At 51.7% G+C, this 12823-nt stretch overlaps 1 protein-coding gene across 4 annotated transcripts in view; it reads left to right on the top strand.

Moving 5' to 3' along the window:
- The first annotated feature begins 16 nt into the window (after positions 1-16).
- The window catches only part of TP73 (tumor protein p73), an 80114-nt gene continuing 67307 nt past the window's right edge, over positions 17-12823 (top strand). For 2 of the 4 annotated variants that reach the window (XM_063805696.1, XM_063805706.1), the window contains exon 1: positions 230-362. The gene's annotated coding sequence lies outside the window, so the exon portion shown is untranslated. Of the gene's footprint in view, positions 363-12823 lie in introns of all 4 variants that reach the window. The other 2 variants (XM_016952823.4, XM_016952814.4) reach the window with 2 other exon arrangements.

Below are 12823 nucleotides of genomic sequence, written 5' to 3'. Positions count from 1 at the left end.
CGCGCCAAAAGGCGGCGGGAAGGAGGCGGGGCAGAGCGCGCCCGGGACCCCGACTTGGACGCGGCCAGCTGGAGAGGCGGAGCGCCGGGAGGAGACCTTGGCCCCGCCGCGACTCGGTGGCCCGCGCTGCCTTCCCGCGCGCCGGGCTAAAAAGGCGCTAACGCCCGCGGCCGCCTACTCCCCGCGGCGCCTCCCCTCCCCGCGCCCATATAACCCGCCTAGGGGCCGGGCAGCCCGCCCTGCCTCCCCGCCCGCGCACCCGCCCAGAGGCTCGCGCGCCCGCGAAGGGGACGCAGCGAAGCCGGGGCCCGCGCCAGGCCGGCCGGGACGGACGCCGATGCCCGGGGCTGCGACGGCTGCAGGTAGGAGGCCCAGGGCCGGGGGGCGGTTCGGCTCCGCGGGCGGGGGCTGGAACGCAGCACTGGGCAGGCACCTGGGCTCGCAGCTCCGAAGCTGGGAGGTGAGGGGAGGGCGATCGGGGACGAGCTGGGACAAGGCGACACAGGGGCTCCCTCGGAGTTGGATCGGCCCCTGGGACTTGGCGCTCGCGAGAGGCTGGAGCGGCCAGAGTCGAGCCTGCGAGGAGACGCGGGTCCTGCCCTCAGCGCCGGCCGCCTTTGGCGCCAAAGACAGCCCCGCAGGGGTTCCGGGAGGGCCCTCCTCCTGCTGTCCCCTCTCCACCCCGGGCTCCGAGGGCCGTTGGGAGGGTAACCCCGGGAAGAGGCCGGGGTGCGGGGCGCGGGTGCAGGTGGAAATCGCCAGCAAGCTCCTCCCCGCCCGCGCGCTCCCTGCAGGGCTGTGCCAATCCCGAGGCCTCAGCTTCCCTGAGGAGCCAGGGCCAGGCCCTCCTCTGGACAGGGAGAAGGATCTGGGCGGGGGCCTTGACCCATGGAGTTGGTTACTAAGCGGTTTCGATGGTTTCCCGAGGGACAGCTCCCTGTGACTCTGAGTTTGTCTGTCGAGGGCTCCTGGCCTGTCTCCGGAGCGGTCCCAGGTAGAGAAAGCCCGTGAAGAAATGGCCCGGGCCGGCCTGGAGGGAGACACCTCACGCCCCCTTAGCTCCTGGGCCGCCTCCTCCTGCAGCCCCTGCCTTTCCCGGGGCTTGGACTTGGGGAGCGATGATTACCTTTGCTCAGCTTGTATTTTGGCCTGGACGCTAGGAGATAGATAAGCCCATGTAGTATGCACACGTCTGCTACATAAACAGGGGACAGATAGACGATCTTCAACCAGCAAGGGTGCAGGGAAAAGCAATGCACCCCAAACTTCTGACCAGAGGTCATTTGCTTCCAAAGATGCTGCCATCTGTTTATCCACTGTCTGGACATTTGGAAATGGCTCAGGCTCATTAACACAATGCTTTGGTTTTTGTTGTTTTGTTTTTTGTTGCTGTCATTGCTGTTTATTTGTTCAGCCTTAGCTCTCGGGGAGGAGTAAACAAAGCGCGTGGCCTCTGGCACTTACTGAGCGCTGAGCCACCCCTCTTTGGATTTATTCGGGAAAAGATTAAAAAGCATTAAGAACAGGACACAGTGTTTGAAATGTTGCCATATATGAATGTATGCATTACGTCTGTAGTTTTTAAAATAAGATAAAAAGTTGGCTGGGCACGGTAGCTCACGCCTGTCATCCCTCACAGCCTTTGGGAGGCCGAGGTGGGTGGATCACCTGAGGTCAGGAGTTCGAGACCAGCCTGGCCAACATGGTGAAACCCAGTCTCTACTTAAAATACAAAAATTAGCTGGGCATGGTGGCAGGCACCTGTACTCCCAGCTACTCGGGAGGCTGAGGCACAAGAATTGCTTGAACCTGGGATGGAGAGGTTGCAGCGAGCTGCTATCATGCCACTGCACTCCAGCCTGGGCAACAGAGCAAGACTCTGTCTCAAAAAATAAGATAAAATAAGATAAAAGTTGGTGTCAGAGGCTGCAGTGTGGCAGCTGCCTATTGTCAATCAGAGGTAGCCTGGGGTGAACGGAAGGTGGACCTGAGCTGGGCTTGTCTATGCGCCGCGGCCACCAGAGAATGGCTAGGGATGTGAGCCCTGCCTTGCAGTCCTTCTCGTGAAAGCTACAGCGAACAGGTAGCTGTCTCCAAATCCCGAAGGCCAGTCGCATGGAGAAGCTGGTCTGGCACAGTGGTTAATGGGGTAGTGTGGAAGTCAGAATGCTGGGGTTCAAATCTCCTCTTCCCCGTTTACTCCAGCAAGTCACTTAACCACTTGGAGCCTCAGGTTACCCATCTGCAGAGTCGGGTAATAGTAGTTCCTGCCTCAGAGGCTTGGAGAACAGTCAGTGAGGTGCCGTCCGAAGGGCTTGGGAGAGTGCCTGGCACCCACTCAGTGTCCTCACACATGATGGCCTCGGGTCCCAGGTGCTGTTCCAGAGCTGGGAGAGCCAGGAGCCCTGGGGAGAGAGCTGGCTCCTTAGTATCTGGTAGGTATCTCCAGGGCAGGAGGGATGGCAGCGAGGCAGGCATCTGCCCAAGGCGTGGGTGGAAGCTGATGGCATCTGTCAGAAGTATGCACTGGGGCAAGGATGCCTGGTTTAGTATTTATTTATAGGGCAAGCCCCACCCAGGTCCAAGAATGGATGGATAACACTGAGCACGTGTGAAAGGCACAGCTAAAGCGGAGAGAAGAGAAGAGGCTGAGGGCCGAGAGAGGAGCCGCGCACCCACTCCAGAACCCGGACGAGGCCCTGCCCTTGCCCAGCGGCGGTATTAACCCTGAGATTCCGAGCATGCCAAAGTGACATTGCATACACGGTGAACCCTGTGTTTGCAAAAAGTCAGAAAAAGTCTTCAAAACATCCTTTAAGGCCAGGCACCGTGGCCCACGCCTGTAATCTCAGCCCTTTGGGAGGCCGAGGTGGGTGGATCACTTGAGATCAGGAGTTCAAGACCAGCCTGGGCAAAATGGTGAAATCTTGTCCCCACCAAAAATACAAAAATTAGCCGGGGGTGGTGTCTGGTGCCTGTAGTCTCAGCTACTCAGGAGGCTGAGGCAGGAGAATTGCTTGAACTTGGGAGGCAGAGGTTGCAGTGAGCCAAGATCACCCCACTGCACTCCAGCCCGGGCAACAGAGCGAGACTCTGTCTCAAAAAAACACACAAAAAATACTTTTGGTGTGTGTTTCATGTAACGAGCTGCCATTTTGCGGCTTGCCTTTGTTTTCCAGTGTGGGGAGGGCTAAGGCAACCTTTTAAGATATCTGTATGTTATTTCCTCGTGATTTTGCTTTAAAAGCAAAAAAGAAAAAAGCTGAGATGAGTTACTAAATGACAATAACGCCTACTTTTCTTTTGAATTCCCGTGTTATTTGTATCTGAATGTGGTGAAAGTTTTCTAAATGTAATGTTTTATCACCAGTAAGTAGGCTGAGTGATCACTTACTCCTACCAGTATTTAATACTTCCATGTTCTGCCCAGATTCCTTTAACAAATACACAAAACACACTTGTAGCTGGCAACATCCACTCGTGTATAACGAAAACACACAATGGCTTTCTTAGAAGTTTGCCTTCTTAAGTGGGTTACACAGGATGCCTCGAAAATCCTTCTCTGTGGGTCGTGCAGAAGGTATTTTATTCTAAAAATTCCGTCTACTCGGCCGGGCACAGTGGCTCACGCCTGTAATCCCAGCACTTTGGGAGGCTGAGGCGGGTGGATCACGAGGTCAGGAGATCAAGACCATCCTGGCTAACACAGTGAAACCCCGTCTCTACTAAAAATACAAAAAATTAGTCGGGTGTGGTGCGGGCGACTGTAGTCCCAGCTACCCAGGAGGCTGAGGCAGGAGAATGGCGTGAACCCGGAAGGTGGAGCTTGCAGTGAGCCGAGATCGCGCCACTGCACTCCAGCCTGGGCGACAGAGCGAGACTACGTCTCAAAAAAAAAAAAAAAAAATCCGTCTGCTCATTGGCATTTGAGTGTAAGACAGCTTATACCAAAGTGAGCTCAGACAGACATGTGCACGTGTTTATAGACTTCCTGCCTGCCCCCTGGCAGTCCACTCTGTGCTCAGTATTTCTTTGCAGGCTAAACACTCGCTCATCCAAAGTGCTTTCTTTTCCTGGACAAGTTGCACATCAGAGACCCAAAGAAGAAAAAGAGAATCCAGCCCAACTCTTGTTTTAATGTTTCCTGTAATAACTCACATTTAGCCCATGGTGGCTGTGAGCTGGTACTTGGCTAAAAAGTTTACATTTTTTTCCCTGTAATCCCCACAATAGCCCGTTGAAGTAGATACTATAATTATGCCCACTTACAGATGAGGAAACTGAGGCTTCAACTGGCTATTCTACTTACACAGGGTCACACAGCTGCAAAGTACGGGAGAGGGGACTCCAGCTATGACCACGAAGCTGGGACTGGGACTGCCAAACCATCCTTTGCCTGGGTCTGCCGTTGGCTCAGACACGGCCCCCAGACACTTAGGACCGTGGAACATTCAGGCCGGAAGGGCCCTTCCAGACCATCTAAGCCAGGGGTAGAGAGTCCGGGGTGCTGTGAGCCTGGATGGGGAAAAATGGCACCTTGTATTAACCTCAAAGCAAATTTCAGCATTTCCTCCAGTTTTGAATGTAGGCAGCAAACTACAGTCATAGCAGTACCTGTGACCTCACCAGTGGGAACCACTGATATTTTCATGGTGTCCGGTAATCGCTGCAGCATCTTAAAAAGTGGTTTGTGCTTGTCGCTCAGTTGCAATTCTGGTGGTGATTAGATCTGCTCTCAGGCTTACGACTTAATGTATGAACAAAGAAGCGCACATATGATCACCTCCCACTTTTGCTTTTTAAATATTAGGGTCACTTTGTAAGTTTTCTCAGGCTGCTGTTACAAATGACCACAAATTAAGTGGCTGGAAACAATAGAGAGTGTTGTCTCACGGTTGTGGAGGCAGGAATCTGAAGCCAGGTGTGGGCAGGGTCGGGTTCCCTCGGAGGCTCTGAGAGGGGGCTCGCCTCCTGCCTCCCTCCTAGGATCTGGGGGCTGCCGGCCATCCTGTGGTTCCCAGGCATGCAGATGCGCCACCCAGTCTCTGCCACCATCTCCCCATGGCCTTCTCCTCTGTGTCCCTGTGTGTCTCTCCTTTTTTGTCCCTTAGATGGACACCTGTCCTTGGATTTCGGGCCCACCTGGAAAATCCAGAATGATCTTATCTTCAGACCCTTACCTAAGTGGCATCTGCAAAGACCCTGATTCCAAATAACATCACATTCTGAGGCTCGTTCCGGGAGGCTGCATCCAACCCACTAGAGTGGCTATGTTTCAGTAACTCGTGATCCTGTGTATTTTGCTTCATGTATTTAAAACATTCTCCCGGACAAGGCGTCTGAGATTCCCCAGGCTGCCAGAGGGGCCATGGCGCAAACGGGGAAGAAACCTGGTCTAAGCCACGCCCCTCTTTTCAGGACGAGGATCTGGAACCCGGACACTGAAGGTTGGGGTTGGGCACAGCCGGGGATGGGCAGCCCGCCTCTCCCCCGGCACCTCCCGCCTGGCGCCTCCTCCACAGCCCCTGCATCCTGGAAAACAGACTGTTCCACACTCTCCAGCAGCTCCTCTACCTGGGGACTGCTTGGGCCGCATAGCCCCCAGTTAGGGAGAGAAACCAGACATGTATTGAACAAGAAGCCCCACCGGGAGAGGCGAGACCCGGGCCCCAGCCCTGGACCTGGCCGTGGGTGCTACAGAAGGTCGGGGGGCATCGGTCTGCGCGGAAGGGTCTGGAGAGGCACCTCTCGGGGAGTTGGACAGAGAGGAGACGCCGTCCCAGTGGTGGCCTCCAGTGAGGCCTGGAGAGACCAGGTGGCAGGAAGGGCCCTGCTGGGGCCAGAGCAAGGGCACGGAAGGCAGGTCTCATGGAGCAGGGACCGTAGAGGGGACATGGGGGACACTAGGGATGGACAGTGGCCGGAAGATTCCGTGGGCCTTGGAGATTAAATCGGGTTCCCCAAAGAGCAAGCTGTGGAGAGGGGAAGGGAAAGTTGCCTCCCTCTTCCCTACGGGGTTCTTGTCAATAAACGATTGACAAAAGACAGACTCACAAGAGACAACAGTTTTAAGGCTGTGCCTACGCCCGGAAGTGCCATAAAAACAGGAGACTCAGCAGTAACCAGATGGGAGCAGTGCAGATGTCCGTCCTCTGTGACAGAAAGGAAACGGGGCCTGGGCTTCTGGGGAGCGGTAGAGACAAATGAGGAGAGGGTGAGGGAGGAAACGTCTGGGCATAAAGGCTGCCTCGTGGTGCAGCTATCAGTCTCATGGCGAGAAAATGCGTCTTGGCGTGGCTCTCTTCCTGGCACACAGACCATTACTAATGAAAATGTCCTTTATAGATGTCAATTTTCTTTAGAAAAGAGTTTTTTACTTTATTTTAGGGAGCTGAAGAGCTTTTTTTCTGTTGGCTGGTTCTCAGTTGCTTTTAGCTCAAAGTAATCAACATGTCAACATGGCATATTTTGGGGTGACGTATTCTGGTCTCCTACAGTCATATTTTGGGGTGACGTATTCTGGTCTCCTACAGTCATATTTAGGGGTGGCGTATTCTGGTCTCCTACAGTCATATTTTGGGGTGGCGTATTCTGGTCTCCTACAGTCATATTTTGGGGTGGTGTATTCTGGTCTCCTACAGTCATATTTTGGGGTGACGTATTCTGGTCTCCTATAGTCATATTTAGGGGTGGCGTATTCTGGTCTCCTACAGTCGTATTTTGGGGTGATGTGTCCTGAGCCCCATTGTTTCCTAGTCTGAGACTTCCCCAAGAAGCTCCACGGTACAGAAACTGGGTGGGTGTGTTGTCCCATAATGCTTTGAAGAGGCATTTCTATGGAAACAAAAGAAAAAAAAAAGCTAATCATTGGAGCTGACTAAAAACCAGTTTCTGAGCCTGGGGGCCGTGGCGGGGCAGGTTTGTAGATGTTGGGCTCCGAGCGTCTTCTGTGGTTTGGTCTCTGGCGATGTCTGGGCGGCCCACGCAGCAACAGGTGTGAGGGTCCCTCGCACCTGGGCTTCGTGGTAATCTCGCTGATGAGTATTTCAAGTCGTCCAGCCTCACTTTGCAGGATTTCTGGGCAAAGGGCAGTTTTGTTCTTCATGATTTCAATAAGAACGGTGGGAGAAAATTGAAAGTGTTAGTTTGGGAGTTGCAGCCAGATACTGCAGGAAACTAGAAACATCAGGAACCCGTCCAGTTTGTAGACATCAATAGATAACAAAATCCCAAAGACGTTAAACAGGACAAGAATCTAATATGGGGCGCACAATATGGCTTTCTACTGAAATATAGGTTCGCTCTACATCACCCCTCTTTCTACTAAAAATAATCTCAGTAAGATTATTATTATTATTATTATTTTTGAGACAGAGTTCCACTCCGTCGCTCAAGGCTAGAGTGTAGTGGCACGATCTCGACTCACTGCAAACTCTGCCTCCCGGGTTCAAGTGATTCTCCTGCCTCAGCCTCCTGGAGTTACAGGCATGCACCACCACGTCCAGCTAATTTTTGTATTATTATTACTTTTTTTAGTAGAGACAGGGTTTTGCCATGTTAGCCAGGCTGGTCTTGAACTCCTGACCTCACGGGATCCACCCACTTCGGCCTCTCAAAGTGCTAGGATTACAGACGTGAGCCACTGTGCCCAGCCTAGTCAGATTAACTTGTTTGTAAAGTAAGTCTAGCCTCATTAAAATTGGCCTGATTATTTGCACAAGTGCAGCAAGAATAGAAAGTGGCCAGCTAGGCTTTCTTTAGGTCAGCTTTGCTGGAACTTTTAATAAATCTCAGGTTAGGCTTTCAAAAGCCTCTTGAGGCTAAGAAGTCAAGCCAAGGACTTGATATCAGACTTCACCTGCAATACCTATAGATTTGGGTGGATTCCTCTTTCTCAAGGTTCCCAACGTATTCTTGAGAATTACTGCCAAAAAATGACAGTCTTTCCTCAACCCGTGAGGCTGCAGAAGCCCTTTAATCCAGGTACAAGGGCAATTTTGTTTTCCTCCAACGGGTTTCATTGGCTCCATAAAGTCAACCTTAGTTCCTTAAAGCTACTCACATCTGATTTTATGCACATCACTCTCAAATATGATATTCCGGTCAAACACTTGGTGAGCTAACCAATATTTCCAGTTGTTTCCTATTACAAGGCAGCAGATTCATCTTGAACTTAAGCAAATAACTCTATGGCCGTAAAAATAAAAATGCTAATAGTTTCTAAATTCTGGAGAGATCAGGTAGGGAGAAAAGTCATCATTTCAATTTTGCTTATAAAAGTGTAATGTACCAGAATGCTGTAAGTTATAAATAGTTTCTTCATTTACATTCTGGAAATTCTTGCCATCCAGTGGTGTGATCTTAATGTATCAGAAACCTGTACTGGTCAAAGTCTTCCCCATGAAATCTTCTCGAAGACACAACATTTTAGGATTATAGTTGCTTGCAAAAGCTTTCGGGAAAGCATCAGAGCCAAACAGTTAACTGTGTATGACAGAAAGGCTTAAAATGGCCTTGGCTAAAGATGTGATGACATCATTACAATGTAACTGATGAGGAAGTTTGGTTATTCCTGTGGTGTATACTTTCACATAATAACTAGAATTACAACTAATATAGAATGTATCAGATTTCTAAGAATTTCATATAATTTCTGGAACTCTTATATGACTATATATCCATGCAAATATAACTCACCCAGAGAAGGTTAATCATCACTTCATATTTTACAGTGCTTCCATGCAAATTTAGTTGATCAAATAAGCCCAATTTATTTAATATCTTTTTATTTTATTTAAAAAAATTTTCCCTTTAACATTGGCAAAATAATCTATGTTTTTATAAGGAAAGAAAATAAATCCTTTTGAGATATTCCAGGGGCCAATCTAGGAAATCCCAAACGTTAATTCAGGGTCAAAAAGACTTAATTTAGAGTGTGTGATTTTGGAAAGTTGTCAAAATGTCAAAAGGTTGAAAGCACTTGATTAAATAGAATCCCAGATCATTATGAAATAATACTTAATTCTCATTTAATCAAAGTAACAATGAAATATTCAAAGAGAAATGCAGAAAGTTAGATAGTTTAAAATACTCTTAGATCTGGCCAGGCATGGTGGGTCATGCCTGTAATTCCGGCACTTTGAGAGGCTGACATGAGCGGATCACTAGAGCCCAGGAGTTCGAGACCAGCCTGGGCAACATGGCAAAACCCCATCTCTACAAAAAATACAAAAATTAGCCAGGCATAGTGGCACATGCCTGTAATCTCAGCTACTCGGGAAGCTGAGATAGGAGGATCCCTTGAACCCAGGGAGATTCATGCCACAGTGAGCTGAGATCGCACCATTGTACTCCAGCCTGAGCAACAAACTGTATATACACACACACGTATTTTGTGTATATATATATATATATAAAAAATATGTATTATATATATACACACACTATATATATAATATGTATTATATATACACACACTATATGTATGTATTATATATATACACACACACTATATAATATATGTATTATATATATACACACACAATATTTTTTTATTTTATTTTTTATTTTTTTTAATTAGCTGGGTGTGGTGGTGCCCACCTGTCTCCCAGCTACTCAGGAGGCTGAGGTGGGAGGATCCCTTGAAGCCCAGGAGTTGAGGCTGCGATGAACTATGATGGTGCCACTGCACTCTAGCCTGGGTGACAGAGTGAGACCCTGTCTCAAAAAAAAAGAACTAGTTCACACCCATGTTTCCTCCTGCTGCCCCAAATTACCACTCTCCTTGAGCAGTCCCTGAAGGTGGAGACCAGGCACCTGCTGGAGCAGGAATTCTTCCTTCACCGGCTTCTGTTGGGGCCCCAGGATCCTGCAGCTGTGGCATCCACAGGGAGTAAGGCCAGCCACGGAGTTCCTTTCATGTCACCAAGCTGCAGGGGAGGAAAAGTGACATCAGACAGATCAACAGGAGAAAACCCATTTTAATGATATGTCCACGAATGGGAGTCCCACACGGAGATGAAACTGGGGGAAGGGGCCAGATGGCGGAGGCGTCTGCGTCATCCTCAGCTGCAGGAAGATACAGGACTGTGGGGCTGCTGCAGGCTGAACCAGCTATAGCAGGGGAGTTGACTGGTGAATGAAGGTGGTTTCGTCACGCGGACATGCGTCTCTCAGGCGATCAGAGTTACCTGGAGCCGCTCTCCTCCCGGCATAGAGACCTTTACGAATGGAAATGTCTTTCATTTCTCTCCCAGACAGGCAGCTGGGCAGAGCCACTCCTGTGTCTGCAGTTACTCGAAATAATTGATATACCCAAGGCATGTTTGGGGTGGCACATTCTGCCCCCTCAAGCCATGTTTTGGGGTGGGGTGGGGTGGCGTGTCCTGAGCCCCAACGCAGGTGTCAGGGCTATGGAGGGGACATTGCAAGGGGGCCTAGAGGGGCCTCTACGGGCCTTGGAGATGGAATCAGCTCCCCACCAGGCCCCAGGACAGACCTGGCTGGGGAGCGCAGGGAGGGGTCCCCAGTGTGAGGACAGCATGGGGCTGCCTCTTCCAGCAGCTCCGAGGGCTCTCAGAGAAAAACGAAATTCTCTTTTATAAGAGAAACTTGTCTCTGGGCCCACGTGTTGCCCTCTGGGCACTGGCATGAGTAATCTGAGGGCGGCGCTTTCCTCACTGCAGTGGCATCATACAGATGAGGGCTTTGCTGACCATTATCTGGAAACAGTGATCATTGTCCCCTTCACAGATGGGGAGGCTGAAGCCTGGGAGATCAATTCATGCCACCAAGATCAGCTGCAGGCCGGGCCACCCATGCCTGAGGGGAGAAGGGGCCTCTCTTCTTCACGAGGCTGGTGGCTGCGGCACCTACAAAGACAGGTTATCAAGAGGACCCTCTGCCTATCACGAGCCTGGTGGCTGCCGTACCTGTAATGAAAGACAAGTTAACAAGAGGGCCGTGCAGGCTTATTTACGAGAAGTTCCATGTGACACAGGAGCCTTGAGAATGGAACACCCATCGAACCGGGGAACTCTGCATATTTTCCTCCTGGGTTTGTGGGGTGTGGACAGCACGGAGCGTGATGAAAGGATACAGGCGGCTGGGCGTGGTGGCTCACGCCTGTAATCCCAGCACTTTGGGAGGCCGAGTCGGGCGGATCACTAGGTCAGGAGATCGAGACTATACTGGCTCACACGGTGAAACCCCATCTCTACTAAAAAATATAAAAAATTAGCCAGGCGTGGTGGCAGGCGCCTGTAGTCCCAGCTACTCGGGAGGCTGAGGCAGGAGAATGGCGTGAACCAGGAAGGTGGAGCTTGCAGTGAGCCGAGATTGTGCAACAGTGCGAGACTCCATCTCAAAAAAAAAAAAAAAAGAAAGAAAGAAAGGATACAGACATCCTGAACCGGGGGCTGGGGCCAGGCCTGAAGGCTCTGGTCTTCCTTTCCTCTGGGTCTAGGGCACATGAGGGTCTGTGACCTAATTCAGAGGAAGGCCCGATAACTCTTTCATGGCCTGCCTCAGGGTGACAGGGAGCAGGAGAGAGCATACCTGCTTTCCCTGGCTTCTCAGATGCCACCGTGCCAGGTTTTGGGGTAGTGGTATGTCTTGAGCCCAATCAGTACCCTGGGGGTCGTGGCCGGCCCCCCTCCCTCCATGCCACAGGCTCTCTGGGGAGGCCACTGCTGTATCCCCACTGTGCGCTCGATCTGAGCTGCCTATGGGACCACACCTGAGAACCCCCAAGGGTGGCACTGGCAGACTTGAGGTGCCCAAGTGAGGCTGGTGCAGCCCCTCTGCCCTGCCAGTCTGGGCACGGGCCCCTGGGCATCACGACTCCTACCTTCCTACCAGCCCAGATGCAGGGCCTGAGCCGGCAGGGCTTCCACCCAGCCCAGGGTGTGTCCCCCTACCAGGGGCGCTGCATTGGATAGGAAGGACCCACCTGTTTCCCTGCCCAGTACCAGCTGGCAGGCCCCCCGTGGCTCAGGGTGCCTGTGAGGAGGGGTGGGGGCTCTAATTGCTCACCTGCTGCTCTGAGGTGTCAGGCAGGGTTGGGGGTGGCACCTGGGGAAGGCTGGGCTGAGGGGGCAGGCTGCCCCTCCTGCAGGAGAGGTGCAGTATTTCACTGGGTCCTTTGGAAAGGGCAGGGAAGCTCCTGCTCGCCCGTACTGCACCATTTCCTGTGATCTTAGCAATGACTTCCTGGCTCCATTTTCTCCACCAGCCCGAATACGTGAGCCAGACCCGCAGCTTTCTCTTCCACAGCCTCCTGGCCTCCGGGTCCACCTGGGTGGTGCCCACCCGCCAGACTGGGGCCTGGTGGTTGTAGGGGACGGGGAGCAGCCTTGCTTCAGTGTGGGTCATTCCTGACTGTGAGATGGTTGGGGGGCAGGGGTTGTAGAGTCTGTGGGAGGCCTCGGCTGGGCCACAGAGAGGGGTATCTCTTCTGCAGAAAACCCAGCCACCCTTACCAGATGCGGTCAGGCTACAAAGGGAAGATGTGCTCCCTCTTTAGAGGCAGGTGATTCCTGTGAATCCGATGACCGAGATAAGGTGCACGATTCAGTGGGCAAGGCAACTCACCATCCTCTCTTTATGGTCCTCGCAATTTGCACCATGCACAATGCAGGGTGAAGTCAGCCCCCAAATTACAGAGGAAAGACTCTGCGGTCTTTGTCAGTTAAACAGGAGATGCAAACTCCAAGCTAGTTAATGAGCTGTGATCGGCCACGCTCACGATTCAGTGCAGGTCTCTCCTTCCTGCTATCACAGTCTTTGCCAGCTGCATCATGACTACCAACCAGTCCCCTCATAA

The sequence above is a fragment of the Pan troglodytes genome, chromosome 1 (assembly GCF_028858775.2).
Source record: "Pan troglodytes isolate AG18354 chromosome 1, NHGRI_mPanTro3-v2.0_pri, whole genome shotgun sequence".
Lineage (NCBI taxonomy): Eukaryota > Metazoa > Chordata > Mammalia > Primates > Hominidae > Pan > Pan troglodytes.
Note: the sequence above shows the minus strand (reverse complement) of the source record. Positions and strands in the feature narration are given on the sequence as shown.